At 46.5% G+C, this 21,085-nt stretch overlaps 1 protein-coding gene across 1 annotated transcript in view; it reads right to left on the bottom strand.

Moving 5' to 3' along the window:
- The window catches only part of LOC132383377 (adhesion G protein-coupled receptor B2-like), a 1,046,509-nt gene that overhangs the window by 217,041 nt on the left and 808,383 nt on the right, over positions 1-21,085 (bottom strand). The window lies entirely within an intron of this gene.

The following is a 21,085-nucleotide window of genomic DNA, read 5'->3' on the forward strand; positions in this document are numbered from 1 at the left end:
AAATGATCACAGGGAGAATGTACAAACCGGAATATCCGGAGGAATGCAGATGATCACAGGGAGAATGTACAAACCGGAGTATCAGGAGGACTGCAGATGATTACAGTGAGAATGTACAAACCGGGGTATCCGGAGGAATGCAGATGATCACATGAGAATGTACAAACCGGAATATCCGGAGGAATGCAGATGGTCACAGGGTAGAATGTACAAAGCGGGGTATGCGGAGGAATGCAGATGATCACAGGGAGAATGTACAATCCGGAGAATCCGGAGGAATGCAGATGATCACAGGGAGAATGTACAAACCGGAGTATCCGGAGGAATGCCGATGATCACCGGGAGAATGTACAAACCGGAGTATCTGGAGAAATGCAGATAATCACAGGGAGAATGTACAAACCGGAGTATCCGGAGGAATGCAGATGATCACAGGGAGAATGTACAAACCGGGGTATCCGGAGGAATGCAAATGATCACAGGGAGAATGTACAAACCGGAATATCCGGAGGAATGCAGATGATCACAGTGAGAATGTACAAACCGGAGTATCCGGAGGAATGCAGATGATCACAGAGACAATGTACAATCCGGAGAATCCGGAGAAATGCACATGAGCACAGGGAGAATGTACAAACCGGAATATCCGGAGGAATGCAGATGATCACAGGGAGAATGTACAAACCGGAATATCCGGAAGAATGCAGATGATCACAGGGAGAATGTACAAACTGGGGTATCCGGAGGAATGCAGATGATCACAGGGAGAATGTACAAACCGGGGTATCCGGAGGAATGCAGATAATCACAGGGAGAATGTACAAACCGGGGTATCCGGAGGAATGCAGATGGTCACAGGGAGAATGTACAATCCGGAGTATCTGGAGGAATGCAGATGGTCACAGGGAGAATGTACAAACCGGGGTATCTGCAGGAATGCAGATGGTCACAGGGAGAATGTACAAACCGGAATATCCGGAGGAATGCAGATGGTCACAGGGTAGAATGTACAAACCGGAGTATCAGGAGGAATGCAGATGATTACACGGAGAATGTACAAACTGTGTTATCCGGAGGAATGCAGATGATCACAGGGAGAATGTACAAACCGGGGTTTCCGGAGGAATGCAGATCGTCACAGGGAGAATGCACAAACCGGAGTATCAGGAGGAATGCAGATGATTATAGTGAGAAGGTACAAACCGGGGTATCCGGAGTAATGCAGATGATCACAGGGAGAATGTACAAACCGGAGTATCCGGAGGAATGCAGATGATCACAGGGAGAATGTACAAACCGGAGTATCTGGAGAAATGCAGATTATCACAGGGAGAATGTACAAACCGGAGTATCCGGAGGAATGCAGATGATCACAGGGAGAATGTACAAACCGGGGTATCCGGAGGAATGCAAATGATCACAGGGAGAATGTACAAACCGGAATATCGGGAGGAATGCAGATGATCACAGTGAGAATGTACAAACCGGAGTATCCGGAGGAATGCCGATGATCACAGAGACAATGTACAATCCGGAGAATCTGGAGGAATGCACATGAGCACAGGGAGAATGTACAAACCGGAATATCCGGAGGAATGCAGATGATCACAGGGAGAATGTACAAACCGGAATATCCGGAAGAATGCAGATGATCACAGGGAGAATGTACATACTGGGGTATCCGGAGGAATGCAGATGATCACAGGGAGAATGTACAAACCGGAGTATCCGGAGGAATGCCGATGATCACCGGGAGAATGTACAAACCGGGGTATCCGGAGGAATGCAGATGATCACAGGGAGAATGTACAAACTGGGGTATCCGGAGGAATGCAGATGATCACAGGGAGAATGTACAAACTGGGGTATCCGGAGGAATGCAGATGATCACAGGGAGAATGTACAAACCGGAGTATCCGGAGGAATGCAGATGATCACAGGGAGAATGTACAAACTGGGGTAACCGGAGGAATGCAGATGGTCACAGGGAGAATGTACAAACTGGGGTATCCGGAGGAATGCAGATGATCACAGGGAGAATGTACAAATCGGAGTATCCGGACGAATGCAGATGATCACAGGGATAATGTACAAACCGGAGTATCCGGAGGAATGCAGATGATCACAGGGAGAATGTACAAACCGGAGTATCTGGAGGAATGCAGATGGTCACAGGGAGAATGTACAAACCGGGGTATCTGCAGGAATGCAGATGCTCACAGGGAGAATGTAGAAACCGGAATATCCGGAGGAATGCAGATGGTCACAGGGTAGAATGCACAAACCGGAGTATCGGGAGGAATGCAGATGATTACAGGGAGAATGTACAAACCGGGGTATCTGGAGGAATGCAGATGATCACAGTGAGAATGTACAAACCGGGTTATCCGGAGGAATGCAGATGATCACAGGGAGAATGTACAAACCGGGGTATCCGGAGGAATGCAGATCGTCACAGGGAGAATGCACAAACCGGAGTATCAGGAGGAATGCCGATGATCACAGGGAGAATGTACAAACCGGAGTATCCGGAGAAATGCAGATGATCACAGGGAGAATGTACAAACCGGAGTATCTGGAGGAATGCAGATGATCACAGGGAGAATGTACAAACCGGAATATCCGGAGGAATGCAGATGATCACAGGGAGAATGTATAAACCGGAGTATCCGGAGGAATGCCGATGATCACAGGGAGAATGTACAAACCGGAGTATCCGGAGGAATGCAGATGATTACAGGGAGAATGTACAAACCGGAGTATCCGGAGGAATGCAGATGATCACAGGGAGAATGTACAAACCAGGGTATCTGGAGGAATGCAGATGATCACAGGGAGAATGTACAAACCGGAATATCCGGAGGAATGCAGATGATCACAGGGAGAATGTACAAACCGGGGTATCTGGAGGAATGCAGATGATCACAGGGAGAATGTACAAACCAGGGTATCTGGAGGAATGCAGATGATCACAGGGAGAATGTACAAACTGGGGTATCCGGAGAAATGCAGATGATCACAGGGAGAATGTACAAACCGGAATATCCAGAGGAATGCAGATGATCACAGGGAGAATGTACAATCCGGAGTATCAGGAGGATTGCAGATGATCACAGGGAGAAAGCACAAACCGGAGTATCCGGAGGAATGCAGATGATCACAGGTAGAATGTACAAACCGGAGTATCCGGAGGAATGCAGATGATCACAGGGAGAATGTACAAACCAGGGTATCTGGAGGAATGCAGATGATCACAGGGAGAATGTACAAACCGGAGTATCCGGAGGAATGCAGATGATCACAGGGAGAATGTACAAACCGGGGTATCTGGAGGAATGCAGATGGTCACAGGGAGAATGTACGATCCGGGGTGTCTGGAGGAATGCAGATGGTCACAGGGAGAATGTACAAACCGGGGTATCTGGAGGAATGCAGATGGTCACAGGGAGAATGTACAAACCGGGGTATCTGGAGGAATGCAGATGGTCACAGGGAGAATGTACAATCCGGGGTATCTGCAGGAATGCAGATGGTCACAGGGAGAATGCACAAACCGGAATATCCGGAGGAATGCAGATGATCACAGGGAGAATGTACAAACTGGAGTATCCGGAGGAATGCAGATGATCACAGGGAGAATGTACAAACCGGAGTATCCGGAGGAATGCAGATGATCAAAGGGGAGAATGTACAAACTGTGGTATCCAGAGAAATGCAGATGATAACAGGGAGAATGTACAAACCAGGGTATCTGGAGGAATGCAGATGGTCACAGGGAGAATGTACAAACCAGGGTATCTGGAGGAATGCAGATGGTCACAGGGAGAATGTACAAACCAGGGTATCTGGAGGAATGCAGATGGTCACAGGGAGAATGCACAAACCGGGGTATCTGGAGGAATGCAGATGATCACAGGGAGAATGTACAAACCGGGGTATCTGGAGGAATGCAGATGATCACAGGGAGAATGTACAAACCGGAATATCCGGAGGAATGCAGATGATCACAGGGAGAATGTATAAACCGGAGTATCCGGAGGAATGCCGATGATCACAGGGAGAATGTACAAACCGGAGTATCCGGAGGAATGCAGATGATTACAGGGAGAATGTACAAACCGGAGTATCCGGAGGAATGCAGATGATCACAGGGAGAATGTACAAACCGGGGTATCCGGAGGAATGCAAATGATCACAGGGAGAATGTACAAACCGGAATATCCGGAGGAATGCAGATGATCACAGTGAGAATGTACAAACCGGAGTATCCGGAGGAATGCAGATGATCACAGAGACAATGTACAATCCGGAGAATCCGGAGAAATGCACATGAGCACAGGGAGAATGTACAAACCGGAATATCCGGAGGAATGCAGATGATCACAGAGACAATGTACAATCCGGAGAATCCGGAGAAATGCACATGAGCACAGGGAGAATGTACAAACCGGAATATCCGGAGGAATGCAGATGATCACAGGGAGAATGTACAAACCGGAATATCCGGAAGAATGCAGATGATCACAGGGAGAATGTACAAACTGGGGTATCCGGAGGAATGCAGATGATCACAGGGAGAATGTACAAACCGGGGTATCCGGAGGAATGCAGATAATCACAGGGAGAATGTACAAACCGGGGTATCCGGAGGAATGCAGATGGTCACAGGGAGAATGTACAAACCGGAGTATCTGGAGGAATGCAGATGGTCACAGGGAGAATGTACAAACCGGGGTATCTGCAGGAATGCAGATGGTCACAGGGAGAATGTACAAACCGGAATATCCGGAGGAATGCAGATGGTCACAGGGTAGAATGTACAAACCGGAGTATCAGGAGGAATGCAGATGATTACACGGAGAATGTACAAACTGTGTTATCCGGAGGAATGCAGATGATCACAGGGAGAATGTACAAACCGGGGTTTCCGGAGGAATGCAGATCGTCACAGGGAGAATGCACAAACCGGAGTATCAGGAGGAATGCAGATGATTATAGTGAGAAGGTACAAACCGGGGTATCCGGAGTAATGCAGATGATCACAGGGAGAATGTACAAACCGGAGTATCCGGAGGAATGCAGATGATCACAGGGAGAATGTACAAACCGGAGTATCTGGAGAAATGCAGATTATCACAGGGAGAATGTACAAACCGGAGTATCCGGAGGAATGCAGATGATCACAGGGAGAATGTACAAACCGGGGTATCCGGAGGAATGCAAATGATCACAGGGAGAATGTACAAACCGGAATATCGGGAGGAATGCAGATGATCACAGTGAGAATGTACAAACCGGAGTATCCGGAGGAATGCAGATGATCACAGAGACAATGTACAACCCGGAGAATCTGGAGGAATGCACATGAGCACAGGGAGAATGTACAAACCGGAATATCCGGAGGAATGCAGATGATCACAGGGAGAATGTACAAACCGGAATATCCGGAAGAATGCAGATGATCACAGGGAGAATGTACATACTGGGGTATCCGGAGGAATGCAGATGATCACAGGGAGAATGTACAAACCGGAGTATCCGGAGGAATGCCGATGATCACCGGGAGAATGTACAAACCGGGGTATCCGGAGGAATGCAGATGATCACAGGGAGAATGTACAAACTGGGGTATCCGGAGGAATGCAGATGATCACAGGGAGAATGTACAAACCGGGGTATCCGGAGGAATGCAGATGATCACAGGGAGAATGTACAAACCGGAGTATCCGGAGGAATGCAGATGATCACAGGGAGAATGTACAAACTGGGGTAACCGGAGGAATGCAGATGGTCACAGGGAGAATGTACAAACTGGGGTATCCGGAGGAATGCAGATGATCACAGGGAGAATGTACAAATCGGAGTATCCGGACGAATGCAGATGATCACAGGGATAATGTACAAACCGGAGTATCCGGAGGAATGCAGATGATCACAGGGAGAATGTACAAACCGGAGTATCTGGAGGAATGCAGATGGTCACAGGGAGAATGTACAAACCGGGGTATCTGCAGGAATGCAGATGGTCACAGGGAGAATGTAGAAACCGGAATATCCGGAGGAATGCAGATGGTCACAGGGTAGAATGCACAAACCGGAGTATCGGGAGGAATGCAGATGATTACAGGGAGAATGTACAAACCGGGGTATCTGGAGGAATGCAGATGATCACAGTGAGAATGTACAAACCGGGTTATCCGGAGGAATGCAGATGATCACAGGGAGAATGTACAAACCGGGGTATCCGGAGGAATGCAGATCGTCACAGGGAGAATGCACAAACCGGAGTATCAGGAGGAATGCCGATGATCACAGGGAGAATGTACAAACCGGAGTATCCGGAGAAATGCAGATGATCACAGGGAGAATGTACAAACCGGAGTATCTGGAGGAATGCAGATGATCACAGGGAGAATGTACAAACCGGAATATCCGGAGGAATGCAGATGATCACAGGGAGAATGTATAAACCGGAGTATCCGGAGGAATGCCGATGATCACAGGGAGAATGTACAAACCGGAGTATCCGGAGGAATGCAGATGATTACAGGGAGAATGTACAAACCGGAGTATCCGGAGGAATGCAGATGATCACAGGGAGAATGTACAAACCAGGGTATCTGGAGGAATGCAGATGATCACAGGGAGAATGTACAAACCGGAATATCCAGAGGAATGCAGATGATCACAGGGAGAATGTACAAACCGGGGTATCTGGAGGAATGCAGATGATCACAGGGAGAATGTACAAACCAGGGTATCTGGAGGAATGCAGATGATCACAGGGAGAATGTACAAACTGGGGTATCCGGAGAAATGCAGATGATCACAGGGAGAATGTACAAACCGGAATATCCAGAGGAATGCAGATGATCACAGGGAGAATGTACAATCCGGAGTATCAGGAGGATTGCAGATGATCACAGGGAGAAAGCACAAACCGGAGTATCCGGAGGAATGCAGATGATCACAGGGAGAATGTACAAACCGGAGTATCCGGAGGAATGCAGATGATCACAGGGAGAATGTACAAACCAGGGTATCTGGAGGAATGCAGATGATCACAGGGAGAATGTACAAACCGGAGTATCCGGAGGAATGCAGATGATCACAGGGAGAATGTACAAACCGGGGTATCTGGAGGAATGCAGATGGTCACAGGGAGAATGTACGATCCGGGGTGTCTGGAGGAATGCAGATGGTCACAGGGAGAATGTACAAACCGGGGTATCTGGAGGAATGCAGATGGTCACAGGGAGAATGTACAAACCGGGGTATCTGGAGGAATGCAGATGGTCACAGGGAGAATGTACAATCCGGGGTATCTGCAGGAATGCAGATGGTCACAGGGAGAATGCACAAACCGGAATATCCGGAGGAATGCAGATGATCACAGGGAGAATGTACAAACTGGAGTATCCGGAGGAATGCAGATGATCACAGGGAGAATGTACAAACCGGAGTATCCGGAGGAATGCAGATGATCAAAGGGGAGAATGTACAAACTGTGGTATCCAGAGAAATGCAGATGATAACAGGGAGAATGTACAAACCAGGGTATCTGGAGGAATGCAGATGGTCACAGGGAGAATGTACAAACCAGGGTATCTGGAGGAATGCAGATGGTCACAGGGAGAATGTACAAACCAGGGTATCTGGAGGAATGCAGATGGTCACAGGGAGAATGCACAAACCGGGGTATCTGGAGGAATGCAGATGATCACAGGGAGAATGTACAAACCGGGGTATCCAGAGGAATGCAGATGATCACAGGGAGAATGTACAAACCGGAGTATCCGGAGGAATACAGATGATCACAGGGAGAATGTACAAACCGGAGTATCCTGAGAAATGCAGGTGATCACAGGGAGAATGTACAAACCGGAGTATCCGGAAGAATGCAGATGATCACAGGGAGAATGTACAAACCGGAGTATCCGGAGGAATGCAGATGATCACAGGGAGAATGTACAAACCGGAGTATCCGGAGAAATGCAGATGATCACAGGGAGAATGTACAAACTGGGGTATCTGGAGGAATGCAGATGATCACAGGGAGAATGTACAAACTGGGGTATCAGGAGGAATGCAGATGATCACAGGGAGAATGTACAAACCGGAGTATCCGGAGAAATGCAGATGATCACAGGGAGAATGTACAAACCGGAGTATCCGGAGGAATACAGATGATCACAGGGAGAATGTACAAACCGGAGTATCCGGAGAAATGCAGGTGATCACAGGGAGAATGTACAAACCGGAGTATCCGGAAGAATGCAGATGATCACAGGGAGAATGTACAAACCGGAGTATCTGGAGGAATGCAGATGATCACAGGGAGAATGTACAAACCGGAGTATCCGGAGGAATGCAGATGATCACCGGGAGAATGTAGAAACCGGAGTATCCGGAGAAATGCAGATGATCACAGGGAGAATTTACAAACCGGAATATCCGGAGGAATGCAAATGATCACAGGGAGAATGTACAAACCGGAGTATCCGGAAGAATGCAGATGATCACAGGGAGAATGTACAAACCGGAATATCCGGAGGAATGCAGATGATCACAGGGAGAATGTACAAACCGGAGTATCCGGAGGAATACAGATGATCACAGGGAGAATGCACAAACCGGAATATCCGGAGGAATGCAGATGATCACAGGGAGAATGTACAAACCGGAGTATCCGGAGGAATACAGATGATCACAGGGAGAATGTACAAACCGGAATATCCGGAGGAATGCAGATGATCACAGGGAGAATGTACAAACCAGGGTATCTGGAGGAATGCAGATGATCACAGGGAGAATGTACAAACCGGAGTATCCGGAGGAAAGCAGATGATCACAGGGAGAATGTACAAACCGGGGTATCTGGAGGAATGCAGATGGTCACAGGGAGAATGTACAAACCGGGGTATCTGGAGGAATGCAGATGGTCACAGGGAGAATGTACAATCCGGGGTATCTGCAGGAATGCAGATGGTCACAGGGAGAATGCACAAACCGGAATATCCGGAGGAATACAGATGATCACAGGGAGAATGTACAAACTGGAGTATCCGGAGGAATGCAGATGATCACAGGGAGAATGTACAAACCGGAGTATCCGGAGGAATGCAGATGATCACAGGGAGTATGTACAAACTGTGGTATCCAGAGAAAAGCAGATGATAACAGGGAGAATGTACAAACCAGGGTATCTGGAGGAATGCAGATGGTCACAGGGAGAATGTACAAACCAGGGTATCTGGAGGAATGCAGATGGTCACAGGGAGAATGTACAAACCAGGGTATCTGGTGGAATGCAGATGGTCACAGGGAGAATGCACAAACCGGTGTATCTGGAGGAATGCAGATGATCACAGGGAGAATGTACAAACCGGGGTATCCAGAGGAATGCAGATGATCACAGGGAGAATGTACAAACCGGAGTATCCGGAGGAATACAGATAATCACAGGGAGAATGTACAAACCGGAGTATCTGGAGAAATGCAGGTGATCACAGGGAGAATGTACAAACCGGAGTATCCGGAAGAATGCAGATGATCACAGGGAGAATGTACAAACCGGAGTATCCGGAGGAATGCAGATGATCACAGGGAGAATGTACAAACCGGAGTATCCGGAGAAATGCAGATGATCACAGGGAGAATGTACAAACTGGGGTATCTGGAGGAATGCAGATGATCACAGGGAGAATGTACAAACTGGGGTATCAGGAGGAATGCAGATGATCACAGGGAGAATGTACAAACCGGAGTATCCGGAGAAATGCAGATGATCACAGGGAGAATGTACAAACCGGAGTATCCGGAGGAATACAGATGATCACAGGGAGAATGTACAAACCGGAGTATCCGGAGAAATGCAGGTGATCACAGGGAGAATGTACAAACCGGAGTATCCGGAAGAATGCAGATGATCACAGGGAGAATGTACAAACCGGAGTATCTGGAGAAATGCAGGTGATCACAGGGAGAATGTACAAACCGGAGTATCCGGAAGAATGCAGATGATCACAGGGAGAATGTACAAACCGGAGTATCCGGAGAAATGCAGGTGATCACAGGGAGAATGTACAAACCGGAGTATCCGGAAGAATGCAGATGATCACAGGGAGAATGTACAAACCGGAGTATCTGGAGGAATGCAGATGATCACAGGGAGAATGTACAAACCGGAGTATCCGGAGGAATGCAGATGATCACCGGGAGAATGTAGAAACCGGAGTATCCGGAGAAATGCAGATGATCACAGGGAGAATGTACAAACCGGAATATCCGGAGGAATGCAAATGATCACAGGGAGAATGTACAAACCGGAGTATCCGGAAGAATGCAGATGATCACAGGGAGAATGTACAAACCGGAATATCCGGAGGAATGCAGATGATCACAGGGAGAATGTACAAACCGGAGTATCCGGAGGAATACAGATGATCACAGGGAGAATGCACAAACCGGAATATCCGGAGGAATGCAGATGATCACAGGGAGAATGTACAAACCGGAGTATCCGGAGGAATGCAGATGATCACAGGGAGAATGTACAAACGGAGTATCCGGAGGAATGCAGATGATCACAGGGAGAATGTACAAACGGAGTATCCGGAGGAATGCAGATGATCACAGGGAGAATGTACAAACTGGGGTATCTGGAGGAATGCAGATGATCACAGGGAGAATGTACAAACTGGGGTATCTGGAGGAATGCAGATGATCACAGGGAGAATGTACAAACCGGAGTATCCGGAGAAATGCAGATGATCACAGGGAGAATGTACAAACCGGAGTATCCGGAGGAATGCAAATGATCACAGGGAGAATGTACAAACCGGAGTATCCGGAAGAATGCAGATGATCACAGGGAGAATGTACAAACCGGAATATCCGGAGGAATGCAGATGATCACAGGGAGAATGTACAAACCGGCGTATCCGGAGGAATACAGATGATCACAGGGAGAATGCACAAACCGGAATATCCGGAGGAATGCAGATGATCACAGGGAGAATGTACAAACCGGAGTATCCGGAGGAATACAGATGATCACAGGGAGAATGTACAAACCGGAATATCCGGAGGAATGCAGATGATCACAGGGAGAATGTACAAACCGGAGTATCCGGAGGAATGCAGATGATCACAGGGAGAATGTACAAACGGAGTATCCGGAGGAATGCAGATGATCACAGGGAGAATGTACAAACCGAGGTATCCGGAGGAATGCAGATGATCACAGGGAGAATGTACAAACCGGAGTATCCGGAGGAATGCAGATGATCACAGGGAGAATGTACAAACCAGAGTATCCGGAGGAATGCAGATGATCACAGGGAGAATGTACAAACCGGAGTATCAGGAGGAATGCAGATGATTACAGGGTGAATGTACAAACCGGAGTATCCAGAAGAATGCAGATGATCACAGGGAGAATGCACAAACCGGAATATCCGGAGGAATGCAGATGATCACAGGGAGAATGTACAAACCGGAGTATCCGGAGGAATGCAGATGATCACAGGGAGAATGTACAAACCGGGGTATCCGGAGGAATGCAGATGATCACAGGGAGAATGTACAAACCGGGGTATCCGGAGGAATGCAGATGATCACAGGGAGAATGTACAAACCGGAGTATCCGGAGGAATGCAGATGATCACAGGGAGAATGTACAAACCGGGGTATCCGGAGGAATGCAGATGATCACAGGGAGAATGTACAAACCGGAGTATCCGGAGGAATGCAGATGATCACAGGGAGAATGTACAAACCGGAATATCCGGAGGAATGCAAATGATCACAGGGAGAATGTACAAACCGGAGTATCCGGAAGAATGCCGATGATCACAGGGAGAATGTACAAACCGGAATATCCGGAGGAATGCAAATGATCACAGGGAGAATGTACAAACCGGAGTATCCGGAAGAATGCCGATGATCACAGGGAGAATGTACAAACCGGAGTATCAGGAGGAATGCAGATGATTACAGGGTGAATGTACAAACCGGAGTATCAGGAGGAATGCAGATGATTACAGGGTGAATGTACAAACCGGAGTATCAGGAGGAATGCAGATGATTACAGGGAGAATGTACAAACTGGGGTATCCGGAGGAATGCAGATGATCACAGGGAGAATGTACAAACCGGAGTATCCGGAGGAATGCAGATGATCACAGGGAAAATGTACAAACCGGAGTATCCGGAGGAATGCAGACGATCACAGGGTAGAATGTACAAACCGGAGTATCCGGAGGAATGCAGATGATCACAGGGAGAATGTACAAACCGGAATATCCGGAGGAATGCAGATGATCACCGGGAGAATGTACAAACTGGAATATCTGGAGGAATGCAGATGATCACAGGGAGAATGTACAAACCGGAGTATCCGGAGGAATGCAGATGATCACAGGGAGAATGTATAAACCGGAGTATCCGGAGGAATGCAGGTGATCACAGGGAGAATGTACAAACCGGGGTATCCGGAGGAATGCAGATGATCACAGGGAGAATGTACAAACCGGAGTATCCGGAGAAATGCAGGTGATCACAGGGAGAATGTACAAACCGGAGTATCCGGAAGAATGCAGATGATCACAGGGAGAATGTACAAACCGGAGTATCCGGAGGAATACAGATGATCACAGGGAGAATGTACAAACCGGAGTATCCGGAGGAATACAGATGATCACAGGGAGAATGTACAAACCGGAGTATCCGGAGAAATGCAGGTGATCACAGGGAGAATGTACAAACCGGAGTATCCGGAAGAATGCAGATGATCACAGGGAGAATGTACAAACCGGAGTATCCGGAGGAATGCAGATGATCACAGGGAGAATGTACAAACCGGAGTATCCGGAGGAATGCTGATGATCACCGGGAGAATGTACAAACCGGAGTATCCGGAGAAATGCAGATGATCACAGGGAGAATGTACAAACTGGGGTATATGGAGGAATGCAGATGATCACAGGGAGAATGTACAAACCGGGGTATCTGGAGGAATGCAGATGATCACAGGGAGAATGTAGAAACCGGAGTATCCGGAGAAATGCAGATGATCACAGGGAGAATGTACAAACCGGAGTATCCGGAGGAATACAGATGATCACAGGGAGAATGTACAAACCGGAGTATCCGGAGAAATGCAGGTGATCACAGGGAGAATGTACAAACCGGAGTATCCGGAAGAATGCAGATGATCACAGGGAGAATGTACAAACCGGAGTATCTGGAGGAATGCAGATGATCACAGGGAGAATGTACAAACCGGAGTATCCGGAGGAATGCAGATGATCACCGGGCGAATGTACAAACCGGAGTATCCGGAGAAATGCAGATGATCACAGGGAGAATGTACAAACTGGGGTATCTGGAGGAATGCAGATGATCACAGGGAGAATGTACAAACTGGGGTATCTGGAGGAATGCAGATGATCACAGGGAGAATGTACAAACCGGAGTATCCGGAGAAATGCAGATGATCACAGGGAGAATGTACAAACTGGGGTATCAGGAGGAATGCAGATGATCACAGGGAGAATGTACAAACCGGAATATCCGGAGGAATGCAGATGATCACAGGGAGAATGTACAAACCGGAATATCCGGAGGAATGCAAATGATCACAGGGAGAATGTACAAACCGGAATATCCGGAGGAATGCAAATGATCACAGGGAGAATGTACAAACCGGAGTATCCGGAAGAATGCCGATGATCACAGGGAGAATGTACAAACCGGAATATCCGGAGGAATCGAAATGATCACAGGGAGAATGTACAAACCGGAGTATCCGGAAGAATGCCGATGATCACAGGGAGAATGTACAAACCGGAATATCCGGAGGAATGCAGATGATCACAGGGAGAATGTACAAACCGGAGTATCCGGAGGAATACAGATGATCACAGGGAGAATGCACAAACCGGAATATCCGGAGGAATGCAGATGATCACAGGGAGAATGTACAAACCGGAGTATCCGGAGGAATACAGATGATCACAGGGAGAATGTACAAACCGGAATATCCGGAGGAATGCAGATGATCACAGGGAGAATGTACAAACCGGAGTATCCGGAGGAATGCAGATGATCACAGCGAGAATGTACAAACGGAGTATCCGGAGGAATGCAGATGATCACAGGGAGAATGTAGAAACCGGAGTATCCGGAGGAATGCAGATGATCACAGGGAGAATGTACAAACCGGAGTATCCGGAGGAATGCAGATGATCACAGGGAGAATGTACAAACCGGAGTATCCGGAGGAATACAGATGATCACAGGGAGAATGTACAAACCGGAATATCCGGAGGAATGCAGATGATCAGAGGGAGAATGTACAAACCGGAGTATCCGGAGGAATACAGATGATCACAGGGAGAATGCACAAACCGGAATATCCGGAGGAATGCAGATGATCACAGGGAGAATGCACAAACCGGAATATCCGGAGGAATGCAGATGATCACAGGGAGAATGTACAAACCGGAGTATCCAGAAGAATGCAGATGATCACAGGGAGAATGTACAAACCGGAGTATCCGGAGAAATGCAGGTGATCACAGGGAGAATGTACAAACCGGAGTATCCGGAAGAATGCAGATGATCACAGGGAGAATGTACAAACCGGAGTATCCGGAGGAATACAGATGATCACAGGGAGAATGTACAAACCGGAGTATCCGGAGGAATACAGATGATCACAGGGAGAATGTACAAACCGGAGTATCCGGAGAAATGCAGGTTATCACAGGGAGAATGTACAAACCGGAGTATCCGGAAGAATGCAGATGATCACAGGGAGAATGTACAAACCGGAGTATACGGAGGAATGCAGATGATCACAGGGAGAATGTACAAACCGGAGTATCCGGAGGAATGCAGATGATCACCGGGAGAATGTAGAAACCGGAGTATCCGGAGAAATGCAGATGATCACAGGGAGAATGTACAAACTGGGGTATTTGGAGGAATGCAGATGATCACAGGGAGAATGTACAAACCGGGGTATCTGGAGGAATGCAGATGATCACAGGGAGAATGTACAAACCGGAGTATCCGGAGAAATGCAGATGATCACAGGGAGAATGTACAAACCGGAGTATCCGGAGGAATACAGATCATCACAGGGAGAATGTACAAACCGGAGTATCCGGAGAAATGCAGGTGATCACAGGGAGAATGTACAAACCGGAGTATCCGGAAGAATGCAGATGATCACAGGGAGAATGTACAAACCGGAGTATCTGGAGGAATGCAGATGATCACAGGGAGAATGTACAAACCGGAGTATCCGGAGGAATGCAGATGATCACAGGGAGAATGTACAAACTGGGGTATCTGGAGGAATGCAGATGATCACAGGGAGAATGTACAAACCGGAGTATCCGGAGAAATGCAGATGATCACAGGGAGAATGTACAAACTGGGGTATCCGGAGGAGTGCAGATGATCACAGGGAGAATGTACAAACCGGAGTATCCGGAAGAATGCAGATGATCACAGGGAGAATGTACAAACCGGAGTATCTGGAGGAATGCAGATGATCACAGGGAGAATGTACAAACTGGGGTATCTGGAGGAATGCAGATGATCACAGGGAGAATGTACAAACCGGAGTATCCGGAGAAATGCAGATGATCACAGGGAGAATGTACAAACTGGGGTATCAGGAGGAATGCAGATGATCACAGGGAGAATGTACAAACCGGAATATCCGGAGGAATGCAGATGATCACAGGGAGAATGTACAAACCGGAATATCCGGAGGAATGCAAATGATCACAGGGAGAATGTACAAACCGGACTATCCGGAGGAATGCAAATGATCACAGGGAGAATGTACAAACCGGAGTATCCGGAAGAATGCCGATGATCACAGGGAGAATGTACAAACCGGAATATCCGGAGGAATGCAAATGATCACAGGGAGAATGTACAAACCGGAGTATCCGGAAGAATGCCGATGATCACAGGGAGAATGTACAAACCGGAATATCCGGAGGAATGCAGATGATCACAGGGAGAATGTACAAACCGGAGTATCCGGAGGAATACAGATGATCACAGGGAGAATGCACAAACCGGAATATCCGGAGGAATGCAGATGATCACAGGGAGAATGTACAAACCGGAGTATCCGGAGGAATACAGATGATCACAGGGAGAATGTACAAACCGGAATATCCGGAGGAATGCAGATGATCACAGGGAGAATGTACAAACCGGAGTATCCGGAGGAATGCAGATGATCACAGCGAGAATGTACAAACGGAGTATCCGGAGGAATGCAGATGATCACAGGGAGAATGTAGAAACCGGAGTATCCGGAGGAATGCAGATGATCACAGGGAGAATGTACAAACCGGAGTATCCGGAGGAATGCAGATGATCACAGGGAGAATGTACAAACCGGAGTATCCGGAGGAATACATATGATCACAGGGAGAATGTACAAACCGGAATATCCGGAGGAATGCAGATGATCAGAGGGAGAATGTACAAACCGGAGTATCCGGAGGAATACAGATGATCACAGGGAGAATGCACAAACCGGAATATCCGGAGGAATGCAGATGATCACAGGGAGAATGCACAAACCGGAATATCCGGAGGAATGCAGATGATCACAGGGAGAATGTACAAACCGGAGTATCCGGAAGAATGCAGATGATCACAGGGAGAATGTACAAACCGGAGTATCTGGAGGAATGCAAATGATTACCGGGAGAATGTACAAACCGGAGTATCCGGAAGAATGCAGATGATCACAGGGAGAATGTACAAACCGGAATATCCGGAGGAATGCAGATGATCACAGGGAGAATCCACAAACCGGGGTATCTGGAGGAATGCAGATGATCACAGGGAGAATGTACAAACCGGAGTATCTGGAGGAATGCAGATGATTACCGGGAGAATGTACAAACCGGAGTATCCGGAAGAATGCAGATGATCACAGGGAGAGTGTACAAACCAGAGTATCCGGAGGAATGCAGATGATCACAGGGAGAATGTACAAACCGGAGTATCCAGAGGAATGCAGATGATCACAGGGAGAATGTAGAAACCGGAGTATCCGGAGGAATGCAGATGATCACAGGGAGAATGTACAAACCGGAGTATCCGGAGGAATGCAGATGATCACAGGGAGAATGTACAAACCGGGGTATCCGGAGGAATGCAGATGATCACAGGGAGAATGTACAAACCGGGGTATCCGGAGGAATGCAGATGATCACAGGGAGAATGTACAAACCGGAGTATCCGGAGGAATGCAGATGATCACAGGGAGAATGTACAAACGGAATATCCGGAGGAATGCAGATGATCACCGGGAGAATGTACAAACCGGAATATCCGGAGGAATGCAGATGATCACAGGGAGAATGTACAAACCGGAGTATCCGGAGGAATGCAGATGATCACAGGGAGAATGTACAAACCGGAGTATCCGGAGGAATGCAGATGATCACAGGGAGAATGTAGATACTCCTCAGAGGCAGTGGGAGGAATTGATGCTGGTTGCTGGTGCTGTAAGGTGTTGTGCCAACGACTACACTACCATACATGGGAGAGTGGGAGAACTGAAGTACAGATTAGGTATAATATGACAGTTAATCCGTACAGTAATTCTCCTTTCACCGCTGTTGATTTTTTGCTTGTACTGCTTTACACAATAATTATGAATTAGCACAATGGATAAAAACAGCATATTAACTGCTGTTAAATGGCTGAAGGTGTTTCACATTAATAATATCAGGCAACATAAGATATAGTATGGATGAAATAATCTTGTTAAAGATTTTTTTTTAAAGTAGTATCTTGCAAAAGGAAATGGAGTCAACAAGGCAGAGGGGTATCTAATTAAAATTTCACAGTTCAGGAGTGTGGCAGCTGATGTAATGGATGCCAGTGGTGGGGTGATTAAAAGTGGAGCTCTCAGAAGTGTTGAGGGAAGACAGACCTCTGACTGGGTCGTAGCAGTAGTGACTAGTACAGGGACAGAAAGGATTTGAATAGAAGGAAGATACATTTAAAGTCAAGGTACAACTTAACTGAGAGCCAGATGAGACTAAATGTGAAAACTGACTTAAAGGCATTAGAAATATAAGCTATTGGCTCTTTGACTCTGGACTGCCTTCCAATAAGATCTTGTAGTTTTTCCACTTATTCAAGGTTTAAATTAACCATTACAAAAGTACATATACAACCATGAGATTCATTTTCTTGCAGGCATTCACAGTAAAAACCAAGAAACACATTAGAATAAATGAAAGATTAGTCCTAGCATGGACAAACAGCAATATACAAAAGACTACAAAATGTGCAAATAACGAACAGAAAAAATTTGCGTAAATAAGCAATTAGTATGTGCTCACTCCCTACATTTGATTCACTCAATTTGCAGAAGTCTATCCATCTGAGCTTTGAATGTACTCAATGATTCACCGAACAAGTTGAGAACTCAAAAGATTGACAACTGTATCCATGAAGAATTTTTTTCTCACTTCTAAATGACTGGCCACTGGTTGTATCATGGCCTCCATGTATCCCCCACCTCCCTTCTGTTCAGCTACACGTTTCCCTTTCAGTAATATATTAGGATCAATTACAGCAAACAACTGACTACACTTACTTCAACCACACTGTTTGGTGTGTACTATTGATCACCTTTCATTCTTCCAAACTCCAGTAAGCACTTGCCAATGTTAAATCTTTTCTCATGGAATAACACCCACATCTGAGAATCAGTCTGGTGCAAGTTCAGTGCATTGACTCCTAGGTAAATATTTCTCCATTTGGTAGAGACAGGGTTTGTACATTTTGCTCCCAAAGAGGTCTCACAGAACCCCACAGCAGTTTCACTAGATTTCCTAACGTCTGTACTAAAATCTCCTTGCAATTAAATAATTAATCTTCATAACTACCTGCTGCATTGCATATTTATCTTTTGCGACTTTCGAGCCAACACTGCAAAATTTTATTTATTGCCTTTTAATGAATATTCCATTTAGCACACTTCTCTTCAAAGCAGATAAGTAACCACTTTCTATTGTACATGCTTCTAGTTGGGTTCTGACTCCATCTGGATATTGTCTCATTACCTTCATGGCCTCGTCATTCACCCTTCTAGCTCTGTATCTTGAGGAAACATGAATATATTGTTGCATGTCCCTTCATCTAAGCCAATGGCATAATTTTTGAATAGCTGAGGTCCAGGCTTGATCCCTGTGGAACTTATTGGTGACAGCCTGCCATCGTAAATACAGCTTTTTTATCTAAAGTGCTGCTTACATCGTCAAAAAAACTATTGGATTTGTCAACATGATTTCTCTTTATAATACTAGCTGCTACTAGATGTCATACATATGAGTTTAAAAAGGTAATAGATTTACAAAAGCTATCACATAGCATTTGATATACAAAGTAAGGGCTGGCTTAGTACTTTGGCCAATCAGCCTCATCCAATGTTCTCTCATTCTTTACTCCATGAATAATTCTCCACTGTGCCAGCACTAAGGTCTTCAAATTCTTTCTGACGTGTACTCCTGAAATCTGGACACAGCATTCCGATTTTGGCAAGCCACTGTCATAATAAGGTTTCTAACTATCTTAGAACATAGAACAAAGAACATTACAGCACACCCATCAGGGTCTTTTTACCCCTGCAGCTTCTTAACTGCACCCACAAGGATCTTACATCCTCTGATCCTATGTCACCTCTTTCGAAGGATTTGATATTTTTTTTACCAAAGGTGCCACACCAACCCCTCTGCCTGCCTCTCTGTCCTTTCAACACATTATGTATTTTTGGATATTCAGCTCCCAACTATAATCTTCTTTCAGCCACAACTCAGCGATGCCCACAACATCATACCTGCCAGTCTGTAACTGTGCTATAAGATCATCTACCTTATCCTGTACACAACATGCATTCAAATATAACACCTTCAGTCCTGTATCCATCACCCTTTTCAATTTTATCCCCATTTTACACTGCATTTCATCTCATTGACACAATTCTACCATATCTGCCTGTCACTGCTGACAATTTTATGACACACTGCCTCTACTTATAAACCAGCCCTATCACTCCAGTTCCCATCTTCCTGCCAAATTAGTTTAAACTATTCCCAACAGCTCCAGCAAGACTGCTTACAAGGACATTGGTCCCCTCTGGGTTTACCATGTTTAGAGAACCCTCAAAATTGACGCAGAAATTGATAGCATGATTAAGAATGCTTAAGGCATGTTGGTCTTCATTAGTTGGAAGAATGAGTTGAAAAACTGTGAGATAATGCTTGTGTTCAGTTCTAGTAGCCTCATTATAGGAAGGATGTGGAAACTTTTGAGAGGGTGCAGAGGAAATTTATCGGGATGCTGCCTAGGTTAGAGATCATGTCTTATCAAGAAAGGCTGAGTGAGCTAGTGCTTTTCTCTTTGGGGGATGGAGCTGTCTAAGACAATGAGGCATACCTCGAGTGGACAGCCAGTACACTTTTCCCAAGGTGGCAATGGCTAATATGAGAGTGTATATTTTTATGATGATCGGACAAAAGAATAGTGGGGATGTGAGAGGAAGTTTCTCTTTACAAGGAATGGTAAATGCGTGCTGGTACTGCTGGTAGTGATAACAGAGGCAGATAGACTATGACAATTAAAAGATTCTTAGGCAAATGTTTGGCTGGCAGAGTGGACTTGGAGACAATTTGAAGCAGCAGAACTGAGGCGAAGAAGAATTGAAATGGCAGGTCCCAGGCCAGAGAGCATATTGAAGTGGCAGGGACCGGGTCTGAAAGCGAGGGATGACCTGCTATTCGGCCAATTTAAGCACTTGACCAGATTAAAAATGTCATGGTGTGGAGGCTGGAGATGAGGGTCAGGCTGGTGTTCAACTGACCGCTTGTGAGGTTTGCTCATTAATGCCCTGAAATGAGGTAACTAACAGGTTTCTGGATCGCTGTGACTGGCTTTGTGGCTGTGAATTCACTTCTGAATGTTATTTGCTTATTTTTACTGTTTGTACTATTTTTTTCTGCACATTGGGTGTTTAATGGTTTTT

Source organism: Hypanus sabinus, chromosome 30 (assembly GCF_030144855.1).
Source record: "Hypanus sabinus isolate sHypSab1 chromosome 30, sHypSab1.hap1, whole genome shotgun sequence".
Lineage (NCBI taxonomy): Eukaryota > Metazoa > Chordata > Chondrichthyes > Myliobatiformes > Dasyatidae > Hypanus > Hypanus sabinus.